Source organism: Anolis carolinensis, chromosome 4 (genome assembly GCF_035594765.1).
Source record: "Anolis carolinensis isolate JA03-04 chromosome 4, rAnoCar3.1.pri, whole genome shotgun sequence".
NCBI classification, from domain to species: Eukaryota; Metazoa; Chordata; class Lepidosauria; order Squamata; family Dactyloidae; genus Anolis; species Anolis carolinensis.
Window position 1 is genome coordinate 35,761,283 of NC_085844.1, and position 22,924 is coordinate 35,784,206.

The 22,924-nt window shown below is 39.5% G+C and overlaps 1 long non-coding RNA gene across 1 annotated transcript; it reads right to left on the reverse strand.

The window, feature by feature from the left end:
* Window positions 1–6,016: 6,016 nt before the first annotated feature.
* LOC134298834 (uncharacterized) lies at window positions 6,017–21,837 on the reverse strand. Its single transcript, XR_010005930.1, has 3 exons — window positions 19,299–21,837; window positions 7,994–8,079; window positions 6,017–7,623 (listed from the first exon to the last, which is right to left on the reverse strand). It is a non-coding gene; the product is annotated as an uncharacterized LOC134298834 (long non-coding RNA).
* Between the last annotated feature and the right edge of the window lie 1,087 nt (window positions 21,838–22,924).

The window sequence follows — 22,924 nt, forward strand, 5'->3', positions numbered from 1 at the left end:
AATCAAATACAGAAAAATTGGAAGCTAGAAATAACTCATCAGGAAGGGGAAAAACTTAGCAAAAAATGGTTTTTAGATGTTTGGAGCTCTTTGCAATAATATAATCACGATGTGATAGTGATAGAATGTGATTAAAAACTAGAGCCAAAAGGGGCTGAGGTGAAGCCATGTCAATCTACATCTAAATCCTCTCCAATCCAGGAACACACCCATTATGATACAACAAAATGAGGCAGAATCAATGTATTAATCAGTGATTTCCAACATTCCTTGGCCAGAAAAATCAAACATAATTTCTCTAAATTCTGTACATTGGACTATGACTATGGAGACCAGGTTTTGAATCCCCACTTAGCTATGGAAACCGACCAAGTGACCTTGGGCAAGTCACACACTCTGTTTCATAAAATCCTGTGATAGATTCGCTTTAGGATCCCCATAAGTTGGAAATGACTGGAAGGCACACAGCAACAATAACATGACAGCTACCTTCAGATATGGTCGGTATTTACAGAATTGTACATAACACCCCTTTTACACAGAGAAAATTTGATCTACAGCCTAACACAAACATGCTAAATAACTCCTGTCAGTAAACCGCACTCATCTTACAGAATTCATGGCCCTTAGTTTTTTGCTGCAACAGTGCTGCTATGTAACCAATCCAGCACAAAGATAGGGGAAAGGACTATTGAAGAGGTTCTGCCCACTGAAGAACCCACTCTGTTACTCTGTATGTAATAGTAATGTTTACATGCCAACTTGGAAAAAATAAAAAGCTATATATGGAATTAGTACGATTATTTTAATGAGAAAGAGTGCTCAGCTACATTATTGATTTCAAATAAAATTATGAGGAACACTCCAGGACAGCAGAATGGGGTTGAGGAAAGGCAGACATTATTTTAGGTTCCATGCCATGGTGTATTATATGCATATATTTTATTTATTTATTTATTTACAGTATTTATATTCCGCCCTTCTCACCCCGAAGGGGACTCAGGGCGGATCACATTATACACACATAGGGCAAACATTCAATGCCCATAAACACATCAAACAGAGACTGAGAGACACACGCAGAGGCAAGTTAACCTTCTTCTGAGGGGATGTTCGATTCTGGCCACAGGGGGGAGCAGCTGCTTCATCATCCACACTGACGGCACTTCCTCATTCCAGGTCGTAAATTAGTTAATCTTGCCTCCCCACTTTATAAGTGGTACCTTATCTCCTACTTGATAGATGCAACTATCTTTCGGGTTGCTAGGTCAGCAACGAGCAGGGGCTATTTTTTATTTTTTATTGACGGGTGCTCACCCCGCCACGGGCTGGCCTCGAACTCATGACCTCATGGTCAGAGTGATTTAAGGCAGCTGCTCAACAGCTGCGCCACAGCCCGGCCCCAATCAACTATATCAACTATAAACATGTATTATGCTTGTACTAATAGCTGCAATGCTTGCTATTTACATGGCTGGCCCTATCATTAGGGAGATTGAGGCAAATGCCCTCAGTGGTGGACCCTAAGGCACTAGTGGTAGCCTCCCAGACTTTATTTAGAGATGTAATTCTTTGTTAATTTTATTCCCAAAGGAAACAATGAGTATTTTCAGGGGGGGAAGTCTTGCTGCAAGAAAAGCTTTGAAAACTGCAGTTTTCAGATGCAACTCACAAATAGATACTTACTCTGCCCAAAAGCTACATCATAATCCCTTACACTCTTCCTACTCTACCTTACTACCCATTTGCCAGCCATTTCCATCTTCCTGTTTGCTAACATATATGTTAGGGCTGCAAGTCATGTTTGCGTGTCTTCTGTGATTTAAAGGAAGGCTGATATTCTATGGCCCTCAGTAAATGTTAAGTTGTAACTAGAACAACTCTGAGGAAATGAAATATGTTTCCAGTTGTCCGTCTGCTTCCAGCTTTATTCCTTCTGGACAAAAAAATGTGAAGCAATTATTCAGAAGGAAAAGCAGAGATGCTTCCATCCAGAGAAACTACCTTTCCACTTGGCTGAGAAGTTATACAAGAGCAAGACAAAATCTGGAAAATCAATATCAGGCTCTATGCACAGCATCGCTTTTTAATTTGGGTACACACACTTGGTAATTGCTCTGCCTCGCTTTAAATGCCTGATGGCAGCCCACTTCACAGTTGCTGATGCCACAGCTTAGTCCTGTGGGATACAAGGTGAGAGCAATATGATGTACAAATGAAAGTTCAATTTACGTACATACATCATGCTGCAGCTTTTAGTACCACAGAAGAATCAATAAAGCATGACTCAGGAAGAGACAAAAAGGAGGAAGCAAGAACAGAATGTGTGAGAGAGATTAAAGATGCTGCAGAGAAAAGCAAACGAAAATTACACATTCTCAACCATCTAGCGAAAGCATATTTTATTTGTCTGACTTCTTGAGACAGGTCATAATTGTTTGGCATTGTTTGACATGTGCCTACAAGCTTCAAGCTCCAGTTCAAATCGGATTTAATTTTAACACAGAAGCACTGAGGCAATGATCAGCTGCATCAAGTATAATTCACCTTTTATAAAATGCAAATACTAGAAAGTTGATTCAATATGACGGGTGATTGCTTATAGTCTCACTCCGCCAGGTACATCTGATACATGTGTAAATATTTTCTTTAACTTTTGGTATTATTCTACTGGGTGCTACATGGCTGAAAAATTCTAATCACAAAATATATCCAACACAACTTCTGATAGCGAGTTTATTTATTTGTTGACCTCTGCTTTGTGTGTATTTCCAGTTTGGATCCATATAAATTTAATATTTATCTTTAAATAGGACATTCAGGATATTGGAGGAGGAGGAGGAGGAGGAGGAGGACTGATTTTGTATTGAAAATAAATAACACTTTAGAACTTTAACATTCATGCAACAAAATCAATCTGATGCTTGGTTAACTGGAACCATAATTTTTGAAGCCCTGTCTCCTTCTCTTCCACTGTCAACCTCATCAGACAGGGAAGAATTGGCGGTATGCTCCACTTCACTGTCCCTTTAAGTGTGGAGCCCACTGGTTCCCGTTACATGATGTATTACTACTTCCAGCGGAGCTCCATGCTTAAAGTGGTGGTGAAGTGGAAAATGCCGCCATGACGGCAACACAGGAGGCTTTCCATGTTGCCTTGAAGCAATGGGAAGAAGCCAGATGGTCAACGCTTCACCCTGTGGGATCACCCTGGGTGATGTGGGGTGTAGGGGGACGGGTTCCCTATGCCCCCCAATGATGGTCGCTGGATTCGCCAAAATGTGTGGTGATTCTGATGGCTAGTGTAAAGAGGTCCCTTGTCACATTACACTAAACAAATGTTGTGTTAACTCCATAAAATACAATAATAAGAACCATATGCCCAAGCTATGGTTTTTTTTATTGTATCTGGAATGATTGAGGGTTGGGTTTAGCAAGACTAGACTGTGAGCATTGTATCGGTCTGGAGGTTAGACTTGTTTTCTTTCTTTTTTGGAAACAGCTTAAACTTAAACAGCAAGTGCGTGCAAGAAGTAATATCCATCATACAGCCCCTTCTAAGTTTCAGTGTTGAAGTTTTTGTGACAGGTTTCTTTGAGCATAGAAATCTTTTGCTTTCAACATTCCTTACTACTTTTTCCAGCATTTTTCTGCTCAGCAAAAGAAAGGACACGTCTGCCCATTTGAAACTAGATGCCTTAATTCTGTCCTTCTGGACCATGCTTTCTGTGTAATTTCCAGACTTCTGTCAATTCAGCATCCAGTTATATAAGCCAAAGGTGGAGAACCTATGGCTTCCAGAATGTTGGGGTTCTCACTTATATAGCTTCATAATCATCAGTTGCCCATTTGATAGTAAATTGCTTGTCGACAGTAAAGGATTAGGTACAGCTTGTGTGAATTGGATCAAGCAATATGATCATAGCTGCAACAATTCTCTTATCCTATAAGTTCAACAGTGTATTTGACACTAACATCAGATAATGTTTGTGCTGACCCAAGACGCAGAGGAGAACAATGCTAGAAAGGCTATGGAAAGGGTATGGGCCAGACATGTCTCTTGGTCTGTTTCCAAAACCAATTCATAGTGCTATTATTCCTCTTCAGAGGTCTTGAAGACTTCCACCCAAGCTACCTATTAAATCACCTGTGCACCTATTAAATTATAAGCCTCACCTCAAATGTGAGGCTTATAATACACTGAAGTCAACTTCAAATGCTTTCCTTTGGATAACCGTGACAAATATGACAAATAACTACCAAAGAAAGAATGTTTTTAATAGCAATACCTTAATGGTAAGATATTATCAGCAGGAAGTTTATATACTGTTATATAACTTGATGTCCTGGTGCAAATGGAAATCTTTTAATTTTCCCAGGCATATTATGAATAATGTTGATTGTCTGATTGATTGATTGATTGATTGATTAATTTAATTCCTGCCTTTCTTCCAAATCAAAGACTCTCAAAACAGAGAGAGGAACACAGTTCAACAAGGGAAAACACATGGTTAAAACAATAAAAAATATTATTGGTTTTGCTGCCAGGAAGATCTAAGGCTGGATCTACACTGCCTTATATCCCAGGATCTGATCTCAGATTATCTTCTTATCCCAGATTATCTAGCAGTATAGACTCATATAATCCAGTTTAAAGCAGATAATCTGGGATCGGATCCTGGGATATAGGATAGTGTAGAACGGGACTTATTCTCCCACTCACCCTACTACTATAAGAATTCCCTCTGAACTCAAGCCAGATGTCAGTATCACTCCTACTAATCAAACTGTCCCCTTGCTTTGGCCCTTTGAGATCTAGCATCATAAAATGCTGTGCAGCCTCTGTCATTATGCTTAAAGCAAAACCCTTCCTTTCAAGGAACAAGGGACTCAATAGAATAAGACTGAATCCATTAACCTCAAATCTTACCACTTTTACTTTCTCCAATCCATCTTTTTCTCCTAGAGTATGACTATCATTCTATAAAATTGTCTTGACAATTCCTTTATTTGTTCCACTTGATGATAAATAAAAAAAAGAAGTCATAGTGCAAAGCTGGTTTATGACATCTATAAATGATTTGCTTAAACTGTGCCTCTTACTATGGAATCAACTGCTGTTCAGATATATAGCCAATATTTTATGACACATCCACAAAAGATGTCTGCATACTAGACATAAAAAGGTAAATTTATAATTGATACTAGATCGTGGAAGTGATGAGGCATAGAAATATGTATTTGTATAATGGATGTGGGATATATATAATATGAGAATTTGAATAGTGATTCGGTGCTAAGTCTGTATGCAGCAGATAGTAACTGCCTTTCTGCATTAAGAAATGATAAAACCACTATTATAATGGAGAAATGCATGGTAACTCTGCCAACCTGATAGTCTTAAGGGGATACAAACCACTTTGTAAAACTATCTCTTCCTGCATACAAGAACAAATGTATATACAATAGACCAAAATACGTATTTCAAATGATCTTAATTAAAGCAAGCAATGTTCCCAAGAGAGAAGATAGATACCGCCTGCAACATCTGCCAGAGAAGTCCAAACACAGCAGTTTCATTGTTTGGCATGCACAGAATGACTTTACCCCATTAGCGTTAAATCATTCTTGATTTGATGTGATGCAAAACACGCTGACTGGTATTAAAACTTGCACTAAGGCTTATAAAGTGCTTGAAACTAACTCGCTATAGTTAACCATTTATTTGTAATCACTACATTACATTGTGAACAGGGCCGGCCGGAGATAATTTTAAATATTAAGCGGGGGTGGGGAAAAGCGCCCCCCCCTGCCGGCGCCGCGGGAGGCGTGGCCATGTGCCGCGGGAGGCACATGGCCACGCCTCCCACGGTGCCGGCGGGCCTCGCCTCCCGCGCCCTGGCCCCGCCTCCCGCGCTGCTCGCCCTGACCCCGCCTCTCACGCAGCGTGGGAGGCGGGGTCAGGGCGAGTAGCGCGAGAGGCGGGGTACCGCCCTGACGGTGCCCCGCCTCCCGCCCAGTGCGCCCTGGCCTGGCTGGCCTTGCCCAGGCAGCAGTGGCCATGTGGAGCTCGCTCGTCGCCGAACAGGCCTTCCTGTTCACCAGCGAGCGAGCCCATGGTCCCCGCTGGGGCGGGAGAAGCCTGACGGCACCCCTCGGGGACCTGCTCCCAAGGTGGCTGCCTCACGTGGCCTCCATGGTGGGGCCGGCCCTGATTGTGAATGAAACTTAGTAAAGGAAAAGGTCCCTCCTTTTGAAGTGCAACCTAAATTCTAATTACTTTTATAGTTATGGGAAGTGGGATCACTAAATTATCCAGGAATATCACAATACATGCAATATATAGTTAGTGCACTTTTTATTCACTTGGGCTCTATGGTTGCTTTTCTACTTACAGGCACTCCAAATATATCCCTTGCCTCCTTGTCTCCTTATCTCCAGGAGTTCTTATTTGTTTTTATGTGTCTTGAAGCTAATCCTGACTTTTGGTGATTGGGCAAGATTTATTCTGAGGAATTTTGCTGTTGCCTTCTTCTTAGGCTGACAGACTGGTCTCCCAGTGGGTTTCCATGGCTGATCATGGGTTTGAATTCTGGCTTCCCGAAGTCTTGGGTGCATCTGCACTGTAGAATTGAGGCAGTTTGATACCATTTTAACTGCCATGGCTCAATGCTATAGAATCCTAAAACTTGTAGTTTGGTTAGGCACTAACACTTTGGCAGAGATTCCACAGCATTCAACAATGACTGTTAAAGTGATGTCAAGCTGCATTAACTCTACAGGATAGTTGCACCCTTAATCCAACATTCAAGCTACTACTCTACTTTAGCTCTTACTAAATTTACTCATTAATGTAATTGATTGACGTTACTGAATTAATACATTGTGACTGGCGACACACAGACACAGATTTGTTTAGGAAAGCTGAATATAACATAGTGACACCACCAAGCATTTCTCCAATTTTATGTATTTAAAATTGTCCGTAATTCTACCATATTATAAATGAATATATATATATTCATTTAGAGTATTTATATCCTGCCCTCTGACCAAGATTCCCAGAGTGGCTTATCAGAATAACAGTGTAGGAGTGGTTTAATTTTGGCAGATATTCCCTAATCTTCTCTCTCTGTGAGTCCACAGGAGTGGCAGTTGGGATGAGGTATGGCCTTTTGTCAACTGCTAGAACTAGGATATAGATGGATGGATGGATGGATGGATGGATATGCACCAATACTTTCATCAAAAGGATCACTCCAATAGCATAACTGGTTCATCATCTTCTTGTACTCCTCCACCCCACACCTTTTCTTAGCCTTCTTCATTGGATATCACTTGTTGGACTGGAGCCCCCGCTGGTGCAGTGGGTTAAACCCTTGTGCCGGCCGGACTGGTGACTTGAAGGTTGGATTGCTCACCTGAAGGTTGTCGGTTCGAATCCAACCCAGGGAGAGCACGGATGAGCCCCGTCTATCAGCTCCAACTCCATGTGGGGACATGAGAGAAGCCTCCCAGAAGATTGGTAAAAACATCAAAACATCCAGGCACCCCCTGGATAATGTCCTTGCAAACAGCCAATTCTCTCACACCAGAAGCGACTTGCAGTTTCTCAAGTTGCTCCTGAAACACAAAAAAAGGCCTGTTGGACTGCTGGCAGAAAAATAATTAATCTTCAACAATTAATTATATTTTAATTTTGGTTTTAAAAACAACAACATATAAGCTAGCAATGTGTAGTCATTTGAGCACTAGACTAGGATTCTGGGATTCCAGATTTCAAATCCATGCTCAGCTATAGAAACCCACTAGGAGACCTTGGGCAAGTGACACTACCTCAGCTTCACAGGAAAGCAATAGCAAACCTGCACAGAACAAATCTTGCAAAATGTCACCAGGAATAGGGTCACTTCAGGGTTACCATAAGTCCAAAAGAACACATATATTGCAACCACTTTGTACAGAAAAAGGAGCTGTTCTGAATATTGATTACCTGTTCAGTTCTGCTGCCTCTTTCCCTGTCTTCTCTCCTATCCCTCCCGAGGCTGTCTCCTTTTCTTTCTGAAACCGTCTCATGAGCTGAAATCCAAATTATATTCATACATCAAATTAGACTTAACAAAAGAACTGACAGCCCCTTGTCTGTGAACAATTGTGGATTCATGCTTTTTTACTTGTTTTTTTTTTTTTAAAGAACGGTCAATCACTTGTTAGAATGTCCAATGGAAAATCCACCTTACTCGAGCAAGCCTCAAGCAAGCTGAAGAGCATAAGATAAATTGATCTTAGATCTAAAGTATTCCTGGATCTTTTCTCCATCCAGTTCCCATCTTATCATACCATCACCTTTTGTGAGATATATTTTGATCTCACAAAAGGCAGTGGCTTGGTAGAGATGGAAATTGGGTGAAGGAAAGATCAGGCTGGTGAGGCACTAGCCAAGGCAAATAGCATGTCAGGCCAATTTGCTTTGACTATTAAAATAGATTGCACCCTTTCCAGCAATGTGATGCATCAGGCTTTCCATATACAGTAGAGTCTCACTTATCCAAGCTAAACGGGCCGGCAGAAGCTTGGATAAGCGAATATCTTGGATAATAAGGAGGGATTAAGGAAAAGCCTATTAAACATCAAATTAGGTTATGATTTTACAAATTAAGCACCAAAACTTCATGTTATACAACAAATTTGACAGAAAAAGTAGTTCATTACGCAGTAATGTTATGCTGTAATTACTGTATTTACAAATTTAGCACCAAAATATCACGATATATTGAAAACATTGACTACAAAAATGGCTTGGATTATCCAGAGGCTTGGATAAGCGAGGCTTGGATTAGTGAGACTCTACTGTAATGTGATATTACATCTAGGCCAATGGTTTGCTTGTATTTAATTCATTTTTGCTAGTAAGTTGCAGACAACAAGGTTACATTATGGTTTTAACTTAGCAAGGATAACCACTTGTATTACAAGATTAATTTTATAGTTGCAAGGTGTGTTATGCCTTATTACTTTAAATTTACTCCAACGTAATGGCCATGAGTTCAATGGTGAATAGTGGCTTTTGTGGCAGTTAGTGTGAACCAGTTCTGGGTTTTTTGTTCAGAGCTATCCAAGGTGCTGAATCTATTTAGAAGACAAGGTTCCACATTTCAGGTACTGTAGTTGTTTTATAGCTCCTTCCTCATTCTCTTCCCCTCCCTCTCTGCACAACCTGAAAACAACTCTTCAGAATTTGGCCACTACCTTCACTATCTCATATAGTAACTATACACTGCTCGGTGAGGGAATGAGCCACTTTGAAAACAATATTTTGATCAGAAATAAAGTAAAAGTCAAGGTTTAGTAACTGGAGCAAAAATGAATTTTCAAAAAGTGATCAATTCCCTAAGCGCTAAACAGTGGTACTGAGCCACACTGAGCAAGCACATGTCTCACTCTCAAACACCAGCTTTGCTAAAGGGGGGAAGGAAAAACCTACTCACAGCTGTTCTTTTCTTGCACCAGTCAAATGCAGATAATACAGCTGAAGACCAGCCTCCACCCACCCCGTTATTGCCGGTCTCCAGCTGCCCCCGGCCACCTGCCCTATTTCCGGGGCTTTGGCTGCCAAATCAGAAAAATTCTACAAATCCAGAACACTGATCTGATATCATGTACTCCCCTAGTAACTCAATAACACAACTGTAAGCAAGTAAGTAAAGTTAGGTGGATCTGTATTTGGCTAAGTGAATGAACCCAAAGGGTGCTCGCCAATGCTTCCTCTTCATCCTGGAAAGAAGTGATGTGTAGAGTTAGACTGAGGTCTCTTCCAACTCTCGGATTTTATGATTCTAAGTAAAACTTTATTTCTATCCCGCCCTATCTCCCCAAGAGGATTCAGGGCAGCTCACAACATAAAAGGGAAATATTCAATGTCATAAAAAATACAACCATAAATTAAACAAATTCAGATAGACAATGCAACACATTCAACAATCACATTACAATCAAACTGTACTCTTCCAGTAATGCAATTTGTTACCTTTGAATAATTAAAATAGTTACTTTTTAAATGTCTATGACAGTTGCTAACTACTTTTTGATCCATGGAACTGTGATGGCAAACAATTGCTTCTTAAAATCAGCACTGCAAGCTTTGCACCTCCTGAGTTGTGATTGTTACCCTGTGTCTTGTTTTTTCTACATGCAATACCTTGCTAAACCAATTACTTCCTTCAGTTATTCTATCCTATAATCATTCCATTGGTGAAATCTGGATTATGAACTCATTTATACTTCTTGTATTTTTGGTGTAGGAAAAAGGCACAGCAAATAAAAAGAAAACAAGAGCAGAATAAAATGTGAAGTCCAATTAACCAGCAGTTGAATAAAATGAGGTTCATATCAGCTTGTATTTATGTAAGCAAATTGCAGAGCTTCAAAGTAACATGTTAAAATAATGAAGTTATTGGATATGTAGAAGTGCCTCATGTCAGATCAGACCATTGAGTCTTTTAACTCAATTCTCTCCACCTTCTCAGGACAGAGACAAAATAATTTTACAGTTATATCATTCATGATCCTTCTGACCGGAAACCTCAGAAACTGAACTTGGGGATTTTTGCATGCAATGTAAATGCAGCAACATAAAGAGTGTAAATATGCAAAAACCTATGAAATATGAATTGACACGTGGCAGATAAATCACATAGTCAGCTCTCCATATCCACAGATTCTGTATCCAAAATTCCACCAGTCACAACTTGAAAATATTCAGAATAAATACGCCAAAAGCAAACCTTAATTTTGCCAATTTAGATAAGGGAAACAATTTTCCTGTGCCATATACAGGCAGTCCCCGAGTTACAAACATCTGACTTACAAATCACTCACAGTTAAGAAAGGGGGTGAGATGACAGGAAGTGAGAAATCTACCTCTAAGAAGGGAAATCGACTTCTGAAAGGGTTATTGTGGGGAAAAGGTGTCTCCACTGAAGCTTTCTCACCAATCCTTGTTTCAACAACAAGCCAATATTTTTGCAAAATCCAATTATTACAAGAACAGGAAGTGGGGGTAAAATCTTCTGAACAGGGGCACAAACAGAAAAACAAACTCCACAGGGGTGCTAACCCTTCCCTATGCTAGCCAAAGTGTGTGTGTGTGTGTGTGTGTGTGCTACAATTTAAAAATGTAGCTGTTCCGACTTACATACAAATTAAACTTTAGAACAAACCCACAGAACCTCTTGTTTGTAATTTGGGGACTGTCTATGGGACATCAGCATCAATGGATGCAGGCCTTGGAACCAAACCTCAATGAAAGGTTCAAAATGTTTGGAAAATTTCACTACAGAAGAAAGTCAACATTCCTCTCCATTCTGTTTCCTTGATCAGAATAACACACAATGCCCACTTTATAACATCTTAGCAGTGAAAAAAATACAGATCCATGTGTTGTGCCTGGCCTCTCTTCATCCTTTCCATTTGCATTATAGATCTTGCACTGATGGCTGTTTTAAAAAGGGGAACCAGAACAGGCGGAAAGGATGCAGTGAGCCTCTCTAAAGTTCTCATAAAAATGTCAAGAGATCCAGTCATCTGTTACCTCCGCAGAGTGAAGGTTGGCTCTGAGTTGGAATGCAGTCTAAGATAAAACTGTCTTAAAAGCATATGAAAGGACACATCACTTGCCCGAAGACTCCCATATTCTCTGTGCTTATTCACAAAGAACCTGTGCTTTGAAGGTTCGAACAAGAGTCCTTGGCTCTTCATTGTATGGAGCAAGTAGTTTATAAAGCAACGGAAGCACAATGGTAGGAAGGTGGTATTTTTTTCCCTATTTTCAAACGTTCTCAAAGTACAATGAACTCCTGGAACGGATAAACTCAAAGCTTGGCAACTACAAAAAGCTCTTTGAAAGACAGAGTTGTTTTGTGGTCTAGAAATGATTTAGCTACCTTCCTACTGTAAAACAAACCACTGCAGAAATCCTGTATGAAAAGAGTACTTCTGTTCCTGGCAAATGCATTTTATCTACGATCCATCCAAACTAAGAGTGTGTTCTCTACTATTCACCTACTTAAAAGCTTTCTCAGTTGAGCACAAAAGAGTTTAAAAGTAGATCGCCTTATTTCCAATGACAAGTAAAAGCAGGTTCACATGTCAATTTATTTAGGATTTTGTGGTTAAGTTCAAGTAAGAAGCAGAGTTGTCCTAGAGAAAAACTAGGTTGCAGAGAGTTCCTAGATGATTAATTTTGTTCAATATTCTGAAAGTGGAATTCCAACTGACCAACATCATTTCAAAGGGCTTTTTAGGGAGTGATGGTCTGTCAGCCTTATTATGTTACATCCACACTATAGGCATGACATGGTCAACTGGGCAGTGTTGTCCCTACATTTTTCTCTCACCACTCCCCTCCTTTCCAGGCTGCCACAGTCTTTCGCCTGACATTTTAAATTGAATGCTTCTCAGCATCATTTTAAAACCCTCTTCTGAAGAGATACATGTACAGGGGTTTAAAATGACTGAAATGCAAGGCACATGGATTGACATCTGTGATCAAACCCCTAACAAGGCGTGCCCAACAATTCAAACTCTAAACTTTCTATCACTCACCTTTCCCTTTTTTTTTTACTCCATATCCTTTTTATCTGTAATGAACCATAGTCCAACACTATTACTCAAGCCACACATAAACTATGGGAACAAGGTTCATTTTCTATAGCAGTCTATAACCTGGAAGCCACAAGGCTATTTTTGAGGCTTCAGGCCATCCTCTTTTTTGACCAAAAAGAGAGAGATAAAATCACTTCTCTTGGCAGCCTCCAGAGCAGTAATACAGCTTTTATTAAGTTCAATTGGGTTAGCTTTTCAAAAGCACAAGTTGGTTGTCCCATTTATGGTGTTTAGTTTTGCTTTTTTTTTCCTGGTAATTCGTATAGCTCCAAGGAACAGAGAGTTATCCCCTGGATCCACCAAAGCTGACCTAAACACATTATCTGACACACCTTATTTCCCTAAAAGCGTCTAAAAGCTTTGGACCTCCATATCTTTTGGTCATCGGTAAATAACCATTGCCAATGGGAGAATTATGAAAGGTGAATTCCAAAACTGCTTGAGCACCCGATTCCCTGCCCTTGGTCAAGAAGAAAGACAGTTTGGGAAAATATCACTCAGATGTATCAGACTGCAACTCTCAGAATCCCTTAGCCGCCTACCAGTGTTGGAAGACCTGAATTAGATCATTAGTGGCAAGAACGTTTTCAAGAAGCATAGCATTCATATGTCATTTTCCATGTGTATCTGCCCAATTTTCCCCTTCATGTGAAAATGTGTCTGTCACAGATTCCTGTAAGGTCAGAAAACAACAGTGTGCTTTGCAAGAAAAGAAATCCTAGTTGTTGCACCTGCATCTTCATGCACATATGTGTTGTTTTAGCAGTGGTAGACCTCCACGCTGAAATCAATCACATTACGGTTAGTTACCTTTCTCCTTCCTAGCCGGCTTGCCTGTAGTGTGAACATCTGGCACACGCATATGGACACTTAATTGAACAAGGTAATAATTTGTTTTCTAATATTTTATAACAAGAAAATCTATGGCCAAAGCGCACAGTCAGAAGCAACCTGTGACCTTTTCATCTGCTTTGATGAGGACATGTGGTTATTCAAGACCTTTATCGGGGAAGAGTGACTGCAAATGATGAATCAGCATAAGTGTGTCTTTGTCTAGCAATATTTATTCACACAGCTAGATTAACTACTCTCTGATGGCTTTTAGAAAACCTGTTCCCCCTTCTGCAAAACACCTATGCTATTGCAGAAAGGGCTTGTTAGCTCTGCAACAGATGGAATGAATAAGGACATGTGATACTGCATCAGGCCATCACATATCATCAGGTCTTATCTACATCAACATCTGTGCTGAAGACAATGGTACAAGCCAAAGAATCATCAACTGACTTAAAGTACTACCTAGCAGGCTAAAAATCCCCTAACTAGTCATATGGCTGCCTTCAAAGTTCAGTAATTTAAAACTATTCAAACAGTACCTTTGATGAGTTAATATTTGGAGAAGGAGTTGTTTGCTTCCTTCAGCAGGGAGGAAGGAAGAAGTTCCTTTTGATTGTGATTCAAGATGGTGTTGGTTTTACTAGAGACAGATATTCTAGACCCCACAACCAAACTGACCTGTTAATTTTTTTCATGAGAAGCTGGTGTCTGACTATTGATGTAAGCTACAGAATATCATTTTTCTTTTGTTGCCTCGGTCTTTGAGAAAAGCTATACAATACCTCTGAAACAACAGTTACAAATCAGTAAATGTTCACCTCCATCTTGCTACTGACTTTCTTATAGATAGCAGAAAAATGGCTAGTTGCAGATAAGATTCCTATTCCAGAGAAGTTCATATAAACATTAGCATCTAGTGCAGTGGTTCTCAACCTGTGGGTCCCCAGATGTTTTGGCCTTCAACTTCCAGAAATCCTAACAGCTGGTAAACTGGCTGGGATTTCTGGGAGTTGTAGGCCAAAACACCCGGGGACCCACAGGTTGAGAACCACTGATCTAGTGGCTTTCAAACCAAGACCTAGTGAATCCACTTAGAATTTCAGTCCAATTTCTGAAAGACTTATTGAGGGCACTGAACTGACACACCAAAATGGCTTCAATACTTGGATGGCTCTTGCAAAATTTATCCTCAAACCTAGAGATGATTCACTGCTCAAATGACATAGGAGACACTAACTGCTACTCTTGTGATGTCTCAGGGACCCTTGAGTCATGACCCCGCAGCCATTATTGATCAGACTGAAGAAGATATGGGGTTTTTGCCAACTCAGCAAGATTCTGCTCCTTTCCAGATGTCCCCTGTTGACAGTTTTAGCCCACAGTTAATTACGAAAGCCCTTGAAATGGAGCCTAGTTCCCCGGAGAGTGCTCCGTTTGATAGGAAATTGTTTTGGGAAACATCCCGCTCTGAGAAGCAGAATAGGAGGAAAAGCGGTGTCAGGGTCCAGGCCGCAGAGCACCAATAACCATGCGCAGAGACCAGAATCTATCTAATATCTTTATTATAGAAATATATAAAGTCAATAAAAACAAGTGAAGAGTAAAGTTCAGAAGCAGACCTTTCAGATGAGGTCAAATATAGTCCAGGAAAATAATGTCCAATATAAGATATTAGAGTTCAAAGTTATAATCCACTTGACCGAAACACACACTTTGCCAAGCAAAGTGTGGGGAAATGACAGGGTCTCTAAAGTTCAAGGTAGCTTGACAACAAGGCTGGAAAATAGGCTTGAATCTTGGCTAGATCAAACTTGAAACAAGGCAAACATGAAACAAGAACTGAGTCCATAGAAGTCCGTGAAACAAGGCAAGGCTGGAATCTTGATCCGTGAAACAAAGCTAGGTTGAAAACTTGATCCGTGAAACAGGGAACTGGGGTACGAAGTCTACACACAATCTCTCTCCTCAAGCTGAACAAATTGACTCCGCAAGGTTCCCCTTGCGGCAAAACCCCTATATAGGATCTTGTTTTCCCGCCAATAGAACACTTTCCCTGGAGAACAAGAAGTGAAACCCAAACTGTGTCCAGATGCATGACTCCTTAGAATTTCCCAAGGGAAGCAGACTTAATCAGCTAATTGTCTGGCAGCGATTCTGAGGCTCCGGCGATTAGCCTCCCTCGCTCCTCTATCTCTATTATAATTGTCCTTTCGGGAAAACGGGGGAGAATTCTGCCCAAGGCTTGTTTGGTTAACTTCCTGAGGACAAACATCCTCCAGGTGGCGAGGCTCCGATTCAAGCTGAACCGGTGGAAATCCCAAATTTTCCTCCTCATCTGCCACAATAGCACTAGGAACGGGACTACAAGGCCCATGAGACATCACAAGCGGAGAGAGCAAACGCTAATTAAACCGATTCCCTTGAGAGTTTCCAGGGAGGTTTGCATCTGGCAAGTTGTTGTCTTCAATCCATTTCCCTTGGGAAAATGTGTTCAGGCACCTGGTTTGAGGGGAGATTCGAAGTCCCTTAAAAGTTCTGCGCGCTGTTTGGCCATCGCGGTGTCAACGTGTCAGTTGAGAACCCAACATCGTCTCTAGTTTCTGCGGCGTGCTACTCTTGAGTAGACCGGGCGTTGCGTCTCGTCTCCCTGTCAAGTCTGGACTGCGATTCAGTTCCACCACGACCAACTTTGCCTTGCCTTGTTATCCTAGCCTCGGACATTGAACCTGGGACTCCTTGAAAGACCTTGCTTAATTCCCCACTCAAACTGCTTGGAAGTTTGAGTGTGTTTCGGTTATTGGAATTTAAACTTTGAACTCTAATACTGGACATCTACCTTTATATTACTGGACTATATTTGACCTTTCCTAAAAGGACTATTGCTGGACTATATACTCTTTTATTTCTTTAATAAAGATATTAGATTGTTTATTGGCCTCCGTGTCTGGTTCCCAGTGCTCTCGCAGCTTAGAGTCGTCACAACTCTATCTAAACCTGTTTTTTTTAGGAAGGAAAACTATTGGGGTTTTTTTAAAAAAAAAAACAAAAAAAAACCTCACTTGTTAAAATGGCACTTGGAGATAATTTTGTTAATTTGTGACATTTCATAATGTTGACTTTCCTTTTTCTAACCTAATTAGATGTCATCCAAAGACTATAAACAGAAGCCAATCCTGACCCCAAGACAATGGAGAAATTGGAATTTGGCAGATAAGCAAACAACGAGGAAAAGGTTACCTGAGGCACATTTTCATGCACACCCAGGCACAGAGAAGATGAATCCCTCTGTTGTTCAGAGGACTGTGAAAGAACAGATTTTTATCATAGTATGGCCAGGTCCCATCAAACAACGGCCAGCCCTCTTCAGTCTGTTATCGTTCATTGGGCCTAAACAAAATGGATTTTTGCCAGTGAAATAAATCCAGAATTACAGTTTCAACAGTCAAAGTCTGACTTCTGTGCAAGATAAATGTTTGAGAGAGGATGCATAAATAATTCCTTGCCATTTCCTTCTGACACAGAGCTCATCAAATCTAATTTGTGCTCCATACTGAATGATGAACGTTTTCTTGTCTTTGGATGCTCTCATCATGCAACAAATTATTATACATCAAAGAAATGAGTTCTGCCTCAAAAACGATGCTAAAGGTTATGAGCTAGAAAAGAATGGGGGGAAATCGCACCTATGAAATTAATAAAAACACATTTGAAGAATCAAGTTAACGGTGACTGCTCACCAGTTCCTTTCAAATTACTCAAACAATGCACTGAGAAATAAGAAAGCTGATATATGAGTACAAGCGTACTATTGCTAGGACACAATGTTTTGTGGAAAAGTTCTGGTTGAAAATTAACATGCCTGCGTTTTCCATTTAAACTTCTCCCCTGTTGAAATGAATTATATTTGGAGCACAAGTGACAGGCCTGTGGGGGAGGGAGGCAACTGCCTCCACTTCTATCTCTTTTCTCCCCCATTTGCATTAGAAATATAAAAATATAACAGTTATAATTTAATTAACATAAACACTATTTTGCCCTATTTTGTTTGTTAAGGCATAGAAAAAGTGACCTACCACCTCCGCTTTAAATAATCCTTTCTATATTGGAGATTCATACAATTCGATTTTCCCACCCTCTGATGCAGGGTTCCCAAACTAAGGCCCATCGGCTAGATGCGGCCTTCGAAGGTCATTTACCAGGCCCCTGCCCTCAGTTTTAGACTTTAAAAAGGTAAAGGTTTTCCCCTGACGTTGAGTCCAATCATGTCTGACTCTGGGGGTTGATGTTCATCTCCATTTCTAAGCCGAAGAGCCGGCGTTGTCCATAGACACCTCCAAGGTCGTGTGGCCGGCATGACTGCATGGAGCACCCTTACCTTCCCGCCGGAGCAGTACCTATTGATCTACTCACATTGGAATGTTTTCGAACTGCTAGGTTGGCAGAAGCTGGAGCTAACAGAGGCCGCTCACGCCGCTCCCAGGGTTTGAACCTGGAACCTTTCGGTCCACAAGTTCAACAGCTCAGTGCTTTAACACACTTCGCCACCGGTGCTCCTTGTTTTAGACTTAGGCTCACCCAAAATCTGAAATGACTTGAAGGCACACAACAACAACAATCCTAATTAACTTGACTATTTCATTGGCCAGAAGCAGTCCCACACTTCCCATTGAAATCTTGATAGGTTTATGTTGGTTAAAATGGTTTTTATATTTAAAGTATTGTTATTTCATTGTTGTTTTTTGCATTTCAAATAAGACACGTGCAGTGTGCATAGGAATTTGTTCATATATTTTTTTCTAATGATAATTTGGCCCCTCAGTAGTCTGAAGGATTGTGGCCCAGCCCTCAGCTTAAAAGGCTTGAGGACCCCTGCTCTGATGCATCCTTTCCAGTATGATTTGCCTTACAGCCTGAATAGCATAGCAGTCATACACAGACCACTGTCCTACATCTCTGCAAAGCAGGGCCAGTGTGGTGTAGTTGTCCAAGTGCTTAACTAGGAGGACTATAATAGACGAAACTTAAATCCCCATTGGCTCATTGAAACCCATTGGTGACCCCTATCTTGGCCTAAGAAGAAGACAATGACAAAACCCTCTGAGCCCTTAGGACTTAATTATAGGTTTGTCTTAGGGTTGCGTAAATCAGAAACAACTTGAAGGCACCCAACAACAAAGCAGGGGTTAGCAACTGTGGATCTCCAACTGTTTTTGGTCATAACTCCAGAATCCTTCACTAAACTACCTATGGCTGATAGAAATGGTCAGCCAAACACAGCTAGAGCATCACGCTTCCCAACCCTGTCCTGCAGAACCATTTTTTCCAGATTTACAATATCACAAGATATGTTCTATTACACTTGGCAGGCAACAAGGTTTTTGAACAAGCAAGTATTCAGGTATATTTTAAACATAAAGGAGGGATTCAATGCATCTATCAAGTAACACAAAAGACACTAGTCCCAAGCAGCAGTTAATTTAAACAATATTGAACCAAACTGAATGCTGCAACTACCCAATTTGCATTTCAATGCATAGCATATTCATTCTGCCTATATCTGTTCCACAAAAAATACTTTTGCACAAAGTGAGAGGAAAATATACTGGACAACTTGGATGTAGCTCTTAACATAAGAACAAGGCTCTGAAGAATTAGATTTTATTTAGCTTTTTCCTCCTCCCCCTCCTCCTCCTCCTTCTCATTTCTGTATTACACTCTGGATTTCTTGGGTATTTTTGTTTGTCTTGAGCAAGTCTCACTAACCAAGGCCCCCCCCCCAGTTGTTTTTGACTACATACCCCATCATTCTCATATAAACAGGCCTTGAAGGATGTTATAATGGGGTTGCAGTCTAGAAGCTGTCACACTGGGAAGGCTCTTATTTGGCATGAACCATTGAAGATAAATTGGCTTTTTGGTTTTTCATGGCTCCACAATGATGAAATCTGGCCACATGCATAGGCTGCAAACACAAATGGCATGTTTGGGCGTTAACTTTAAAAACTGCAGAGTTAGGAAAAGATATGCAACCATTCAACATCCAGTTTACTAAATACAAGAATTGTCTTAGGCTGGATCTACACTACCAACTGTGCTGAACTGATTACATGGGTCTACACTGACCATATAATGCAGTTCCAAACTGTATTATATGGCACTGTAGCTCCAGCCTCAGAGCTCATTGTCACATCATCTATATCTTTCTTTAATTAAATCCCACCTTTCTCCAATATGGGATCCAAAGTAATTTACAGTATAAGTCAAACTAAAATATAGCTAGAAAAAAATGAACAAATGATCCAATTAAAACATTAATTTGATTGTTTGTTCTTTTTTTATAAAAAAAACCTTTGTACTATATATTTTTCTAGCTATATTTTGGTTCAATTGGATTAATTAAACCAAAATAAAATATTAATTGGATTAATTGGTTCCATACCTCACAACCTCTGAGGATACCTGCCATAGATGTGGTGAAACGTCAGGAGAGAATACTTCTGGAACATGGCCACACAGCCATGAAAGCCTTGGACAACATTAATTGGATCATTTATTAAAAACACATTTAAAGGATAACATCTTTGGTTTTTCGTTTCCAGTTACACAACAATATCAAAGTTAAGATGGGATGACTAGAAGAAATCACAATACTCAAATTATTGTTCTGTAATGCATCTATTGAAACACATGGATTTATGAACACATTTTACTTTCATTTTCTAATCATCTTCCTCCGAACCCGTATATGAATGAAGGAAATGAGGAATTTAGATATTAGGAAGTCAATGGAAGCCAGAGCATGCAAATATTACTTGTTTGGAAAATGGCATCTAGAATGTATTGTTCTGACAGGTGTTTGGGAATTCTAGGAGTTGTATTATTTTCCAATCGTCATCACCATCATTTATACCCTCAGAAAAATGTTGCAGTCCAGAAATGTGATTAAAATAGTCAGAAAGCTTGTCATAACACTATGTAACATGATTTTTGTTCCTGTCATTTCCTAATTGGTTCCCTCATAAAAACATGGAAAAGATTTATTAAACTGTAAAAACTTTGTTTTCGCAAGCCATCCTGCAGCACATTTTGCTATAGTCTTTCAATGAATATCTCCAAGAGTTTCAACCAATTCAACATAGTTTGTGGCGGCCACAAAAACGACGTTTCTCACATATACCAACTACAGTAGAGTCTCACTTATCCAACATAAACGGGCCGGCAGAATGTTGGATAAGCGAATATGTTGGATAATAAGGAGGCATTAAGGAAAAGCATATTAAACATCAAATTAGGTTATGATTTTACAAATGAAGCACCAAAACATCATGTTAGACAACAAATTTGGCAGAAAAAGTAGTTCAATACACAGTAATGCTATGTAGTAATTACTGTATTTATGAATTTAGCACCAAAACATCACAATATATTGAAAACATTGACTCCAAAAATGTGTTGGATAATCCAGAACGTTGGATAAGTGAGTGTTGGATAAGTGAGACTCTACTGTACTTTCAAAGTAAATACCACACAATTAAACAAGAAATAATATTTTCAAACCAGGAACAAAAATTTTTTTTCAAGCTTTGTTACATAGTGTAATAACTGAAATAAATCTCATTACCACAAGGTGGCCCTGTTGTGAAATACAGTATGTTCTGATTAATTTTCTAATATTCCTCCTGTGTTTAACAGCTCTAGTAAGACAATAATGATAAACAATAATGACACAATAATATTGATAAACTACTCAAAAGGGGGGGAAACATACAAACTGCTTTGTGTGGTCAGTGTAGACTTATATAATAAAGTCCAGCAAAGTTAAATCGCATTATCTGAGTCTACACCAGCCATGGGCAAACTTCAGTCCTCCGGGTGTTTTGGACTTCAGCTTCTACAATTTCTAACAGCCTACAAAAAGTTTGCCCATACCTAGCCTACACTGATCATATATAATGAAGCCTAAATCTTAGAAAAGTTTTTAATAGGATTGCCGCCTGGAATATTGAATAAAAGCAACATAATGCTTTTGTTGCTTTTGCTTTTTAATTTCAGAGAGAGAAGACAGCCAAGTGATTGTGCTTTTTAAATTTTTCCTTTTCGCATGAATCAATGGAAGGCATTTACTGAAATACAGCAGCCGCCTCGCAAGGCCACGCACACTCTCCCTGCTCAATTTGATATAATTTTAGATTTAATAATAATAATAATAATAAACTTGATATAACATTGCCGCATAGCGTTTATTTATTTATTTATTTATATCCCACTTTATCTCTCCACATGGAGACTCAAAGAAGCTCACAGTTGAACACATCACAATATAACTTAAAATATACAAATATACAATAATAAAACAATATTATCATTATATATTATTATATATTATCAGTAGTATTATAATTAATATATTAGTATGGTGATATTACAATATTATTGTTTATTATTATATTGTATTAGTAGTAGTATATTGTATTACACTACAATATCATTAGTAATATATCTATATACAATATATATTATTAGCATAGCACAATATTAGTATATATTACATTGTACTATACTGTACTATTATACTGCATTATTATTATATGTTATTATATTAACTATACTATACTACAATATTATTAGTAATATATATATAGTATATAATTATTATAATACTGAATATTATATTTTACTATACTACTATATTGCAATATTATTGGTAATATTATATATGATATATAATTATTGTATTACTGTATATATTATATTGTACTATATTATTCTGCAATATTATTAGTAATATCATATATATATATATAAATTCTATTTTACCATATTGTTATACCACAACACCTATAATATACCACCAGTATTTTGTACTATTGGAGCTCCGCTGAGCTGCTGAACTTGCTGAGCAAAAAATCAACTGTTCGAATTCTGGGAGTGGGGTGAGCTCCGGCTGTTAGCCGCAACTTCTGCCAACCTAGCAGTTCGAAAATATGCAAATGTGAGTACAGCAATAGATACCGCTCCGGTGGGAAGGTAATGGCTCTCCATGCAGTCATGTCGGCCACATGACCGTGGAGGTGTCTACGGACAACACCGGCTCTTCGCCTTAGCCATGGAGATGAGCACCAACCCCCAGAGTCGGTCACGACTGGACCTAACGTCAGGGGAAAACCTTTACCTTTACCTTACTAATAGTATTATATTATATCGTAAGTTGACTTGTTTATATCATGATATAATTTACATCATTTATGTAGTATATAATGCATAATTGATGTATTATAAGTTGCGTTGACTAGGACTGTACGACCAATCCCCACCACCACAATCAAGCGAGTCATGGGTTGGCCTGCTGCAACGGCGCCCAACTACAAATCCCAGCAGGCCCTGCGAAGACGAGAAGGGCTGGTTTCGGTTTTAGCCAAAAGCC